Source organism: Arachis stenosperma, chromosome 3, assembly GCF_014773155.1.
Source record: "Arachis stenosperma cultivar V10309 chromosome 3, arast.V10309.gnm1.PFL2, whole genome shotgun sequence".
In the NCBI taxonomy this organism is placed as follows: Eukaryota; Viridiplantae; Streptophyta; class Magnoliopsida; order Fabales; family Fabaceae; genus Arachis; species Arachis stenosperma.
In genome coordinates, this window is record NC_080379.1 from 90,011,635 (window position 1) to 90,024,419 (window position 12,785).

The window sequence follows — 12,785 nt, forward strand, 5'->3', positions numbered from 1 at the left end:
AGAGGGGTAGGGTTCGGCCATTTTGGGTGGGTTTGGGAGGGAAAATGGTTTGAATTTGGATGGTGGGGTAGGTGGGGTTTTATGAAGGATGGATGTGAGTGGTGAAGAGAATGGTGGGATTTGATAGGTGAGGGATTTTTTTTGGGGAAGAGGTATTGAGGTGATTGGTGAATGGGTGAAGAAGAGAGAGAGTGGTGGTGTAGGTGGGGATCCTGTGGGGTCCACAGATCCTGAGGTGTCAAGGATAGCTCATCCCTGCACCAAGTGGCATGTAAAATGCCCTTTCTATAAATCCTGGCGTTAAATGCCGGGCTGCTGCCCTTTTCTGGCGTTAAACGCCAGTCTGGTGCCCCTTTCTGGCGTTAAACGCCCAGAATGGTGCCAGACTAGGCGTTAAACGCCCATTTGCTGCCCTTACTGGCGTTTAAACGCCAGCAAGCTTTTCCTCCAGTGTGTGCTATTTTTCTTTCTGTTTTTCATTCTGTTTTTGCTTTTTCAGTTGTTTTTGTGACTTCACATGATCATCAACCTATAGAAAACATAAAATAACAATGGAAAATAGATAAATATTACATTGGGTTGCCTCCTAATAAGCGCTTCTTTAATGTCAGTAGCTTGACAGTGGGCCCTCATGGAGCCTCACAGAAGTTCAGAGTAATGTTGGAACCTCCCAACACCAAACTCAGAGTTTGAATGTAGGGGTTCAACACCAAACTTAGAATTTGGTTGTGGCTTCCCAACACCAAACTTAGAGTTTGACTGTGGGGGCTTTGTTTGACTCTGTTTTGAGAGAAGCTCTTCATGCTTCCTCTCCATGGTTACAGAGGGATATCCTTGAGCGTTAAACACAAAGGATTCTTCATTCACTTGAATGATCAATTCTCCTCTGTCAACATCAATCACAGCCTTTGTTGTGGCTAGGAAGGCTCTGCAAAGGATGATGGACTCATCCATGCACTTCCCAGTCTATAGGACTATGAAATCAGTAAGGATGTAATTGTCTTCAATCTTTACCAGAACATCCTCTACATGTCCATAAGCTTGTTTTCTTGAATTGTCTGCCATCTCTAGTGAGATTCTTGCAGCTTGTACCTCAAAGATCCCTAGCTTCTCCATTACAGAGAGAGGCATGAGGTTTATGCTTGACCCTAGGTCACACAGAGCCTTCTCGAAGGTCATGGTGCCTAATGTACAAGGTATTGAGAACTTCCCAGGGTCCTGTCTCTTTTGAGGTAATCTCTGCCTAGTCAAGTCATCCAGTTCTTTGGTGAGCAAATGGGTTCATCCTCCCAAGTCTCATTACCAAATAACTTGTCATTTAGCTTCATGATTGCTCCAAGGTACTTAGCAACTTGCTCTTCAGTGACATCTTTATTCTCTTCAGAGGAAAAATACTCATCAGAGCTCATGAATGACAGAAGTAAATCCAAGGGAATCTCTATGGTCTTAGTGTGAGCCTCAGATTCCCATGGTTCCTCATTAGCGAACTCATTGGAGGCCAGTGGACGTCCATTGAGGTCTTCCTCAGTGGCGATCACTGCCTCTTCCTCCTCTCCAAATTCGGCCATGTTGATGGCCTTACACTCTCCTTTTGGATTCTCTTCTGTATTGCTTGGAAGAGTACTAGGAGGGAGTTCAGTAACTTTCTTACTCAGCTCACCCACTTATGCCTCCAAGTTTCTAATGGAGGACATTGTTTCAGTCATGAAACTTTGAGTGGTTTTGATTAGATCAGAGACCATGGTTGCTAAGTCAGAGTGGCTCTGCTTAGAATTCTCTATCTGTTGCTGAGAAGATGATGGAAAAGGCTTGCCATTGCTAAACCTGTTTCTTCCACCATTATTGTTGTTGAAACCTTGTTGAGGTCTCTATTGATCCTTTGGATGATTTCTCCATGAAGGATTATAGGTGTTTTCATAGGGTTCTCCCATGTAATTCACCTCTTCTATTGATGGGTTCTCAGGATCATAAGCTTCTTCTTCAGATGAAGCGTCCTTAGTACTGCCTGGTGCAGCTTGCATTCCAGACTGACTTTGAGAAATCATATTGACTTGCTGAGTCAATATTTTATTCTGAGCCAATATGGAATTCAGAGTATCAATCTCAAGAACTCCTTTCTTCTGATTCGTCCCATTGTTCACAGGATTCCTTTCGGAAGTGTACATGAATTGGTTATTTACAACCATTTCAATGAGTTCTTGAGCTTCTGCAGGCGTCTTCTTCAGATGAAGAGATCCTCCAGCAGAGCTGTCCAATGACATCTTGGACAGTTCAGACAGACCATCATAGAAGATACCTATGATGCTCCATTCAGAAAGTATGTCAAAAGGACACTTTCTGATTAATTGTTTGTATCTTTCCCAAGCTTCATAGAGGGATTCACCTTCCTTCTGTCTGAAGGTTTGGACTTCCACTCTAAGCTTACTCAATTTTTGAGGTAGAAAGAACTTTGCCAATAAGGCATTGGCTAACTTTTCCCAATAGTTCAGGCTTTCTTTAGGTTGTGAGTCCAACCATATCCTAGCTCTGTCTCTTACAGCAAAAGGGAATAGCATAAGTCTGTAGACCTCAGAGTCAACCCCATTGGTCTTGACAGTGTCACAGATTTGCAAAAATTCAGCTAAAAACTGATGAGGATCTTCCAATGGAAGTCCATGGAACTTGCAATTCTGTTGCATTAGAGAAACTAATTGAGGCTTAAGCTCAAAGTTTGTTTGCTCCAATAGCAGGGATAGATTGCTTCTCCCATAAAGTCGGAGTAGTGCAGTAAAGTCACCCGCACCTTCCTTGCATTGTTGGCATTGTTGTTGTTTTCGCTGCCATGTCTTCTTCTTGTTTGAAGATTTCTGTTAGGTCCTCTACGAGTAGTGCTTTGGCTTCTCTTAGCTTTCGCTTCAAGGTCCTTTCAGGTTCAGGGTCAGCCTCAACAAGAATGCTTTTGTCTTTGCTCCTGCTCATATGAAAGAAAAGAGAACAAGAAAATATGGAATCCTCTATGTCACAGTATAGAGATTCCTTGAGATGTCAGAGGAAAAGAAGAATAGAAGGAGGAGGTAGAAGAAGAAGAATTCGAACTTATCAAGAGAGATAGAGTTCGAATTGTTGATTTTGGAGGAGTGCTAGTCCTTAAATAGAAGGATGTGAGAAGAGGGGAAGAAATTTTCGAAAATAAATTAAAAGATTTTGAAGAAATTTTGAAAAATTGAAGAATGATTTTCGAAAATTAAAGTTGGGAAAGAAATAAAGTGATTTTTGAAAAAAGTTTTGAAATTAGAAATCAAAAAGATTGAAAATTATTTGGAAAAATATGTGATTAAGAAGATATGATTGAAGAGTTATGGTTTTAAAAAGATATGATTGAGAAACAATTTAAAAAGATTTGATTTTCAAAAATTATGAAAATTGGAAAAAAAATTTGAATTAAAAATAAAATCTTCCCTCTTGTATCATCCTGGCGTTAAACGCCCAGAATGGTATCCATTCTGGTGTTTAACGCCCAGAATGCTACCCTTTTGGGCATTACTTTTGGGCGTTAAACGCCAGTTTTCCTTCTTCACTGGGTGTTTTGAACGCCCAGCTTTTTCTGTGTAATTCCTCTGCTGCATGTTCTGAATCTTCAATTCTCTGTATTATTGACTTGAAAAGACACAAATAAAATTTTTTTTTTTGAATTTTTAATGATGAGGAATAATCAAAATGCCACTAAGATCAAATAAACAATGCATGCAAGACACCAAACTTAGAAGTTTGTATACTATTGACACTAACAAATTGAGAATGCATATGAGAAAAACAACAAAACACTCAAGACAAGAGAATTTAAAGATCAGAGCAAGGAAATCATCAAGAACAACTTGAAGATCAATGAAAAACATAATGCATGTAATTTTCGAAAATTAGAAGAATAAAGATATGCAATTGATACCAAATTTAAAATTAGACACTAGACTCAAACAAGAAACATAAAAATATTCTTGATTTTAAGATTTTATAAATTTTCTGTGCTTTTTCGAAAATTGAGTGGAAAAGAAAAACAAGGGTTCAAAATTCTTAATGAGAATTCCAGGAATCATTGCAATGCTAGTCTAAGACTTCGGTCTAGGAATTAGACATGGCTTCACAGCCAACCAAGCTTTCAGTGAAAGCTCCGGTCCAAAACACTAGACATGGCCAATGGCCAGCCAAGCTTTAGCAGATCATTGCTCACTGATGAGCGGATAATTTATACGCTTTTTGGCATTGTTTTTAGGTAGTTTTTAGTAAGTTCAAGCTACTTTTAGGGATGTTTTCATTAGTTTTTATGTTAAATTCACATTTCTGGACTTTACTATGAGTTTGTGGGTTTTTCTGTAATTTCAGGTAATTTCTGGCTGAAATTGAGGGACTTGAGCAAAACTCTGAAAAAGGCTGACAAAAGGACTGCTGATGCTGTTGGAATCTGACCTCCCTGCACTCAAAATGGATTTTCTGGAGCTACAGAACTCCAAATGGCACGCTCTCAACGGCGTTGGAAAGTAGACATCCAGAGCTTTCCAGCAATATATAATAGTCCATACTTTATTCGGGAATTCAGGACGTAACGTGGCGTTGAACGCTAAGTACATGCTGCTGTCTGGAGTTAAACGCCAGAAACACGTCATGATCCGGAGTTGAACGCCCAAAACACGTTATAACTTGGAGTTCAACTCCAAGAAAAGCCTCAGCTCGTGGATAGATCAAGCTCAGCCCAAGCATATACCAAGTGGGCCCCGGGAGTGGATTTATGCATCAATTACTTACGCGTGTAAACCCTAGTAGCTAGTCTAGTATAAATAGGATGATTTACTATCGTATTAGACATCTTTTGACAGTTTAATCTTTTGACTGTTTAGCCTTTGATTATTCGGTCTCTTGATCACTCAGGGGGCTGGCCATTCGGCCATGCCTGAACCTTTCACTTATGTATTTTCAACGGTGGAGTTTCTGAACACCATAGATTAAGGGTGTGGAGCTCTGCTGTACCTCAAAGTTTCAATACAATTATTATTACTTTCTATTCAATTCTCTTTTATTCTTATTCCAAGATATACGTTGTACAACACTTTGATGAATGTGATGATCCGTGACACTCATCATCATTCTCACCTATGAATGAGCGTGATTGACAACCACTTCCGTTCTACCTTAGGCCGGGCGCATATCTCTTAGATTCCCCAACAGAATCTTCGTGGTATAAGTTAGATAGATGGCGGCATTCATGAGGATCCAGAAAGTCTAAACCTTGTCTATGGTATTCCGAGTAGGATTCTGGGATTGAATGACTGTGACGAGCTTCAAACTCCTGAAGGCTGGGCGTGATGACAAACGCAAAAGAATCAAGGGATTCTATTCCAACCTGATTGAGAACCGACATATGATTAGCCGTGCTGTGATAGAGCATAGGACCATTTTCACTGAGAGGATGGGATGTAGCCATTGACAACGGTGATGCCCTACATACAGCTTGCCATGGAAAGGAGTAAGAAGGATTGGATGAAAGCAATAAGAAAGTAGAGATTCAAGAGGAGCACAGCATCTCCATACGCCTATCTAAAATTCCCACTATTAATTTACATAAGTATTTCTATCCCTTTTATCTTCCTTTTATTATTAATTTTTGAAACCCAAAACCATTTAATCTGCCTAACTGAGATTTACAAGGTGACCATAGCTTGCTTCATACCAACAATCTCTGTGGGATCGACCCTTACTCACGTAAGGTATTACTTGGATGACCCAGTACACTTCCTGGTTAAGTTGAACGTAGTTGTGTCCACACATAGCCAATAGCCATTAAATAAATCTCATGCAAATAGAAAGAGGGTCACAATTTCGTCGACCAAGTTTTTGGCGCCGTTGCCGGGGATTGTTCGAGTATGGACAACTGACGGTTCATCTTGTTGCTCAGATTAGGTAATTTTCTTTTCAAAAATCTTTTTCAAAATTTTTTTTTATTCTTCGTTTTTCCAAGCTATATTTTCGAAAAAAAAATTTAATAAAAATCCAAATAAATTAATAAATCATAAAAAAAAACCAAAAATATTTTGTGTTTCTTGTTTGAGTCTTGTGTCATGTTTTAAGTTTGGTGTCAATTGCATGCTTTAAAAGTTTTCTTGCATTTTTCGAAAATTTCATGCATTCATAGTGTTCTTCATGATCTTCAAGTTGTTCTTGACAAGTCCTCTTGTTTGATCTTGATGTTTTCTTGTTTTGTGTTGTTTGTTGTTTTTCATATGCATTTTTTGTTTGTTAGAGTCCATGCATTAAAGATTTCTAAGTTTGGTGTCTTGCATGTTTTCTTTGCATCAAAAAGTTTTCAAAAATATGTTCTTGATGCTCATCATGATCTTCAAAGTGTTCTTGGTGTTCATCTTGACATTCATAATGTTCTTGCATGCATTTTGTGTTTTGATCCAAAATTTTTATGTTTTGGGTCATGTTTGTGTTTTTCTCTCTCATAATTAAAAATTCAAAAATAAAAAAAATATCTTTTCCTTATTTCCCTCCAAATTTTTGAAATTTTGGGTTGACTTGGTCAAAAAATTTTAAAAATTAGTTGTTTCTTACAAGTCAAGTCAAATTTTCAATTTTAAAAATCTTACCTTTTCAAAATCTTTTTCAAAAATTATATCCTTTTCATTTTTTTTCTATTTTTTGAAAATTTCAAAAATATTTTTCTAAATATTTTCAAAATCTTTTTCTTATCTTTATATCAAATTTTCGAAAATTAGCTAACAATTAATGTGATTGATTCAAAAATTTGAAGTTTGTTACTTTCTTGTTAAGAAAGGTTCAATCTTTAAATTCTAGAATCTTATCTTGTAGTTTCTTGTTAGTTAAGTCATTTTAAAAAAAAATTAAATCTTTTTCAAAATATCTTTTTCTTCAAAATTTTTATCTTATCTTTTTCAAAATTTTATTTTTCAAAATTTGATTTTAGAATATCTTATCTAACTTCTTATCTTCTTATCTTTTTAAAATTTGATTTTAAAATCTTTTTCAACTAACTAATTAACTTTTTGTTTGTTTCTTATCTTTTTCAAAACCACCTAACTACTTTTCCCTCTCTAATTTTCGAAAATACCTCTCTCTTTTTCAAAAATTCTTTTTAATTAATTAATTGTTTTAATTTTAATTCTATCTTATCTTTTAATTTTCGAAAATACTAACCCCTTTTTCAAAATTATTTTCAAAATTCTCCCTCTCTTTTCTTATTCTATTTAATTATTTATTTACTAAACACTTCTCTTCACCTCTCTTTATCTAAAAATTCGAACCCACTCTTCTACATTCTTCTCCCCTTTCTTTTTCTACTAACATAAAGGAATCTCTATACTGTGACATAGAGGATTCCTCTCTCTTTTCTTGTTTTCTTCTCTTTCATATGAGCAGGAACAGGGAAAAAGGCACTCTTGTTGAAATTGATCCTGAACCTGAAAGGACTCTGAAAAGGAAACTAAGAGAAACTAAATTACAACAATCCAGAAATAACCTCTCAGAAATTTTCGAACAAGAGAAGAAGATGGCAGCCGAAAATAATAATGATGCAAGGAGAATGCTTGGTGACTTCACAAAGCCAACGTCCAAATTTGATGGAAGAAGCATCTCCATTCCTGCCATTGGAGCCAACAACTTTGAGCTGAAACCTCAGCTAGTTGCCTTAATGCAACAAAACTGCAAGTTTTATGGACTTCCATCTGAAGATCCTTATCAGTTTTTAACTGAGTTCTTGCAGATCTGTGAGACTGTAAAGATGAATGGAGTTGATCCTGAAGTCTACAGACTCATGCTTTTCCCTTTTGCTGTAAGAGACAGAGCTAGAATATGGTTGGATTCACAACCCAAGGATAGCCTGGAGTCATGGGATAAGCTGGTCACTGCCTTCTTGGATAAATTCTTCCCTCCTCAAAAGCTGAGCAAGGTGAGAGTGGATGTTCAAACCTTCAAGCAAAAAGATGGTGAATCCCTCTATGAAGCTTGGGAAAGATACAAGCAGCTGACCAAAAGATGTCCATCTGACATGTTTTCAGAATGGACCATATTAGATATATTCTATTATGGTCTATCTGAATTTTCGAAAATGTCATTGGACCATTCTGCAGGTGGATCTATTCACCTAAAGAAAACGCCTGAAGAGGCTTAAGAACTCATTGATATGGTTGCAAACAACCAATTCATGTACACTTCTAAGAGGAATTCCGTGAGTAATGGGATACCTTAGAAGAAAGGAGTTCTTGAAATTGATGCTCTGAATGCCATGTTGGCTCAGAATAAGGTGTTGACTCAGCAAGTCAACATGATCTCTCAAAATCTGAATGGATGGCAACATGCATCCAACAGTACTAAAGAGGCAGCTTCTGAAGAAGCTTATGATCCTGAGAACCCTGCCATGGCAGAGGTTAATTACATGGGTGAACCTTATGTAAACACCTATAACTCATCATGGAGAAATCATCCAAATTTCTCCTGGAAGGATCAACAAAAGCCTCAACAAGGCTTTAACAATGGTGGACGCAATAGGCTGAGCAATGGCAAGCCTTTTCCATCATCTTCTCAGCAACAGACAGAGAATTCTGAACAAAACACTTCTAATTTAGCCAATCTAGTCTCTGATCTGTCAAAGGCCACTTTCAGTTTCATGAGTGAAACAAGATCCTCCATTAGAAATCTGGAGGCACGAGTGGGCCAGCTGAGTAAGAAAGTCATTGAAACTCCTCCCAGTATTCTCCCAAGCAATATAGAAGAGAATCCAAAAGGAGAGTGCAAGGCCATTGATATAATCAAAATGGCCGAATGCACAAGGGAGGAGGAGGACGAAAATCCTAGTGAGAAAGACCTCCTGGGACGTCCCTCAAGCAAGAAGGAGTTTCCTATTAAGGATCCAAAGGAATCTGAGGCTCATATAGAGACCATATAGATTCCATTAAATCTTCTTCTGCCATTGATGAGCGGATAATTTATACGCTTTTTGGCATTGTTTTTATATAGTTTTTAGGATGATTAAGCTACTTTTAGGGATGTTTTCCTTAGTTTTTATGTTAAATTCACATTTCTGGACTTTACTATGAGTTTGTGTGTTTTTCTGTGATTTCAGGTAAATTCTGACTGAAATTGAGGGATTTGAGCAAAACTCTGAAAAAGGCTGACAAAAGGACTGCTGATGCTGTTGGATTCTGACCTCCCTGCACTCGAAATGGATTTTCTGGAGCTACAGAACTCCAATTGGCGCGCTCTCAACGGCGTTGGAAAGTAGACATCCAGGGCTTTCCAGCAATATATAATAGTCCATCTTTATTCGAAGAATGACGACGCAACTTGGCGTTGAACGCCAAGTACACCTCCTTTCTGGAGTTAAACGCCAGAAAAACGTCATGATCCGGAGTTGAACGCCCAAAGCACATCATAACTCGAAATTCAACTCCAAGAGAAGCCTCTGCTCGTGGATAGATCAAGCTCAGCCCAAGCACACACCAAGTGGGCCCCGGAAGTGGATTTATGCATCAATTACTTACTCATGTAAACCCTAGGAGCTAGTTTATTATAAATAGGATGATTTACTAATGTAGTAGACATCTTTGGTCTCAGTTTTGTTTTATTCTTCATCCTAGGAGATCATTGATCACGTTTTAGGGGCTGGCCATTCGGCCATGCCTGAACCCTTTGCTTATGTATTTTCAACGGTGGAGTTTCTACACACCATAGATTAAGGGTGTGGAGCTCTGCTGTACCTCAAAGATTAATGAAGTTCTATTTTCTTTTATTCAATTCTCTATCTTATTCTTATTCCAGATATTCATTCGTACTCAAGAACATGAATGATGATGAGTTAGATAACCCTCATTATCATTCTCACTTATGAACGCACGTGATTGACAACCACTTACGTTCTACATGCACCACAAGCTTGAATGTGTATCTCTTAGATTCCCCAATAGAATCTTCGTGGTATAAGCTAGATAGATGGCGGCATTTGTCTGGATCCGGAAAGTCCAACCTTGTCTGTGTGTTCCGAGTAGGATCCTGGGAATCCGGAAAGTCTCACCTTGTCTGTGGTATTCCGAGTAGGATTCCGTTCATGAATGACTGTGACGTGCTTCAAACTTTAACCTGCTGGGCGTTAGTGACAACGCAAAAGAGGGATTCTATTCCAGTAGGAGCGGGAACCAACCGGTGATTGGCCGTACTGTGACAGAGTGCGTGCATTAGCTTTCACTGCGAGGATGGGATGTAGCTATCAACCATGGGTGATGCCTCCAGACTGGTTAGCTGTGCGAGTGACAGCCGCACAGGTTATTTCCCCGAGAGGAATGAAAGTAGCCACAGCTGATAGTGAACCCCTATACAAAGCTTGCCATGGAAAGGATAAGAAGGATTGGGTAGAAGGAATAGGAGAGCAGGCGTCCTAGAGCTCTACAGCATCTCCATTCCGCTTATCTGAAATTCCTACCAATGAATCTACATAAGTATTTCTATCCCTTTTATTATTCCTTTTTATTTATTATTTATTCCAATAACCATCAATCAATTTTATCCTCCTGACTGAGATCTACAAGGTGACCATAGCTTGCTTCATACCAACAATCTCTGTGGATTCGACCCTTACTCACGTAAGGTTATTACTTGGACGACCCAGTACACTTGCTGGTTAGTTGAATGGAGTTGTGAAAATAAACAGTGCCCTAAGAGTAAAAGATACAAGACCAAAAAGTCAAATCAAATAATAGTGATCACAATTTCGTCCACCAAGTTTTTGGCGCCGTTGCCGGGGATTGTTCGAGTATGGACAACTGACGGTTCATCTTGTTGCTCAGATTAGGTAATTTTCTTTTCAAAAATCTTTTTCAAAATTTTTCTTTTTATTTTTCGTTTTTCTTCACATTATTTTCGAAAATAATTAATAAAAATACAAAAAAAAAATTAGAAAATCATAAAATCCAAAAATATTTTGTGTTTCTTGTTTGAGTCTTGAGTCAATTTTTAAGTTTGGTGTCAATTGCATGCGTTAAAAATTTTTCTTGCATTTTTTTTCGAAAATTTCATGCATTCATAGTGTTCTTCATGATCTTCAAGTTGTTCTTGACAAGTCTTCTTGTTTGATCTTGATGTTTTCTTGTTTTGTGTCTTTTCTTGTTTTTCATGTGCATTCTTGCATTCATATTTTCCATGCATTAAAGATTTCTAAGTTTGGTGTCTTGCATGTTTTCTTTGCATCAAAAATTTTTCAAAATTATGTTCTTGATGTTCATCATGATCTTCAAAGTGTTCTTGGTGTTCATCTTGACATTCATAGCTTCTTGCATGCATTCATTGTTTTGATCCAAAATTTCATGCATAAAATATTTTTGTTGTTTTCTCTTTCATAATTAAAATTCAAAAATCAAAAAAAAAAAAATATCTTTTCCTTATTTCCCTCCAAATTTTCGAAATTTTGGGTTGACTTGGTCAAAAATTTTTAAAATTAGTTGTTTCTTACAAGTCAAGTCAAAATTTCAATTTTAAAAATCTTATCTTTTCAAAATCTTTTTCAAAATGTTTTCAAAATCTTTTTCTTATCTTTACATATAATTTTCGAAAATTCACTAATAATTAATGTGATTGGTTCAAAAATTTGAAGTTTGTTACTTTCTTGTTAAGAAAGGTTCAATCTTTAAGTTCTAGAATCTTATCTTGTAGTTTCTTGTTAGTGAAGTAAGTTTTATTTCAAAATTTTTAAATTAAATCTTTTTATCTTTTATTTTATCTTTTCCAAAAAAAAAAAAATAAAAAAAAAATTTATCTTTTTCAAAATTTGATTTCAAAATATCTTATCTAACTTGCTATCTTCTTATCTTTTTCAATTTAGATTTCAAATCTTTTTCAATCAACTAACTAACTTTTTGTTTGTTTCTTATCTTTTTCAAAACCACTTAACTACTTTTCCCTCTTCTATTTTCGAAAATATCTCTCTTTTTTTCAAAAATTCTTTTTAATTAATTAATTGTTTCATGTTTTAATTTTAATTACAATTTATCTCAAATTTTCGAAAATCACTAACTCCTTTTCAAAATTATTTTCGAATTTTCTCTTCTCTTTTCTTCTTCTATTTAATTATTTAATTACTAACACTTCTCTTCACCTCTCTTCATCCATAAATCCGAATCCATTCTTCATTCTTCTACCCCCTTTCTTTTCTACTAACACAAAGGAATCTCTATACTGTGACATAGAGGATTCCTCTTTCTTTTCTTGTTTTCTTCTCTTTCATATGAGCAGGAACAGGGATAAAGGCACTCTTGTTGAAATTGATCCAGAACCTGAAAGGACTCTGAAGAGAAATTAAAAGAAGCTAAATTACAACAATCCAGAAGAAACCTTCTTGAAATTTCGAACAAGAGAAAGAGATGGCAGAGGAAAATAATATAATAATGCAAGGAGAATGCTTGGTGACTTCACAAAGCCAACGTCCAAATTTGATGGAAGAAGCATCTCCATTCCTGCCATTGGAGCCAATAACTTTGAGCTTAAGCCTCAACTAGTTGCTTTAATGCAACAAAACTGCAAGTTTTATGGACTTCCATCTGAAGATCCTTATCAGTTTTAACTGAGTTCTTGCAGATCTGTGAGACTGTAAAGACTAATGGAATTGATCCTGAAGTCTACAGACTCATGCTTTTCCCTTTTGCTGTAAGAGACAGAGCTAGAGTATGGTTGGATTCACAACCTAAGGATAGCCTGGACTCATGGGATAAGCTTGTCACTGCATTCTTGGACAAATTCTTTCCTCCTCA

The 12,785-nt window shown here is 36.7% G+C and overlaps 1 non-coding gene across 1 annotated transcript; it reads left to right on the forward strand.

Annotated features, from left to right (window-relative positions):
- The first annotated feature begins 2,319 nt into the window (after window positions 1-2,319).
- Window positions 2,320-2,423, forward strand: LOC130971898 (small nucleolar RNA R71). The gene has a single exon (XR_009083101.1). It is a non-coding gene; the product is annotated as a small nucleolar RNA R71 (small nucleolar RNA).
- The last annotated feature ends 10,362 nt before the right edge of the window (window positions 2,424-12,785 follow it).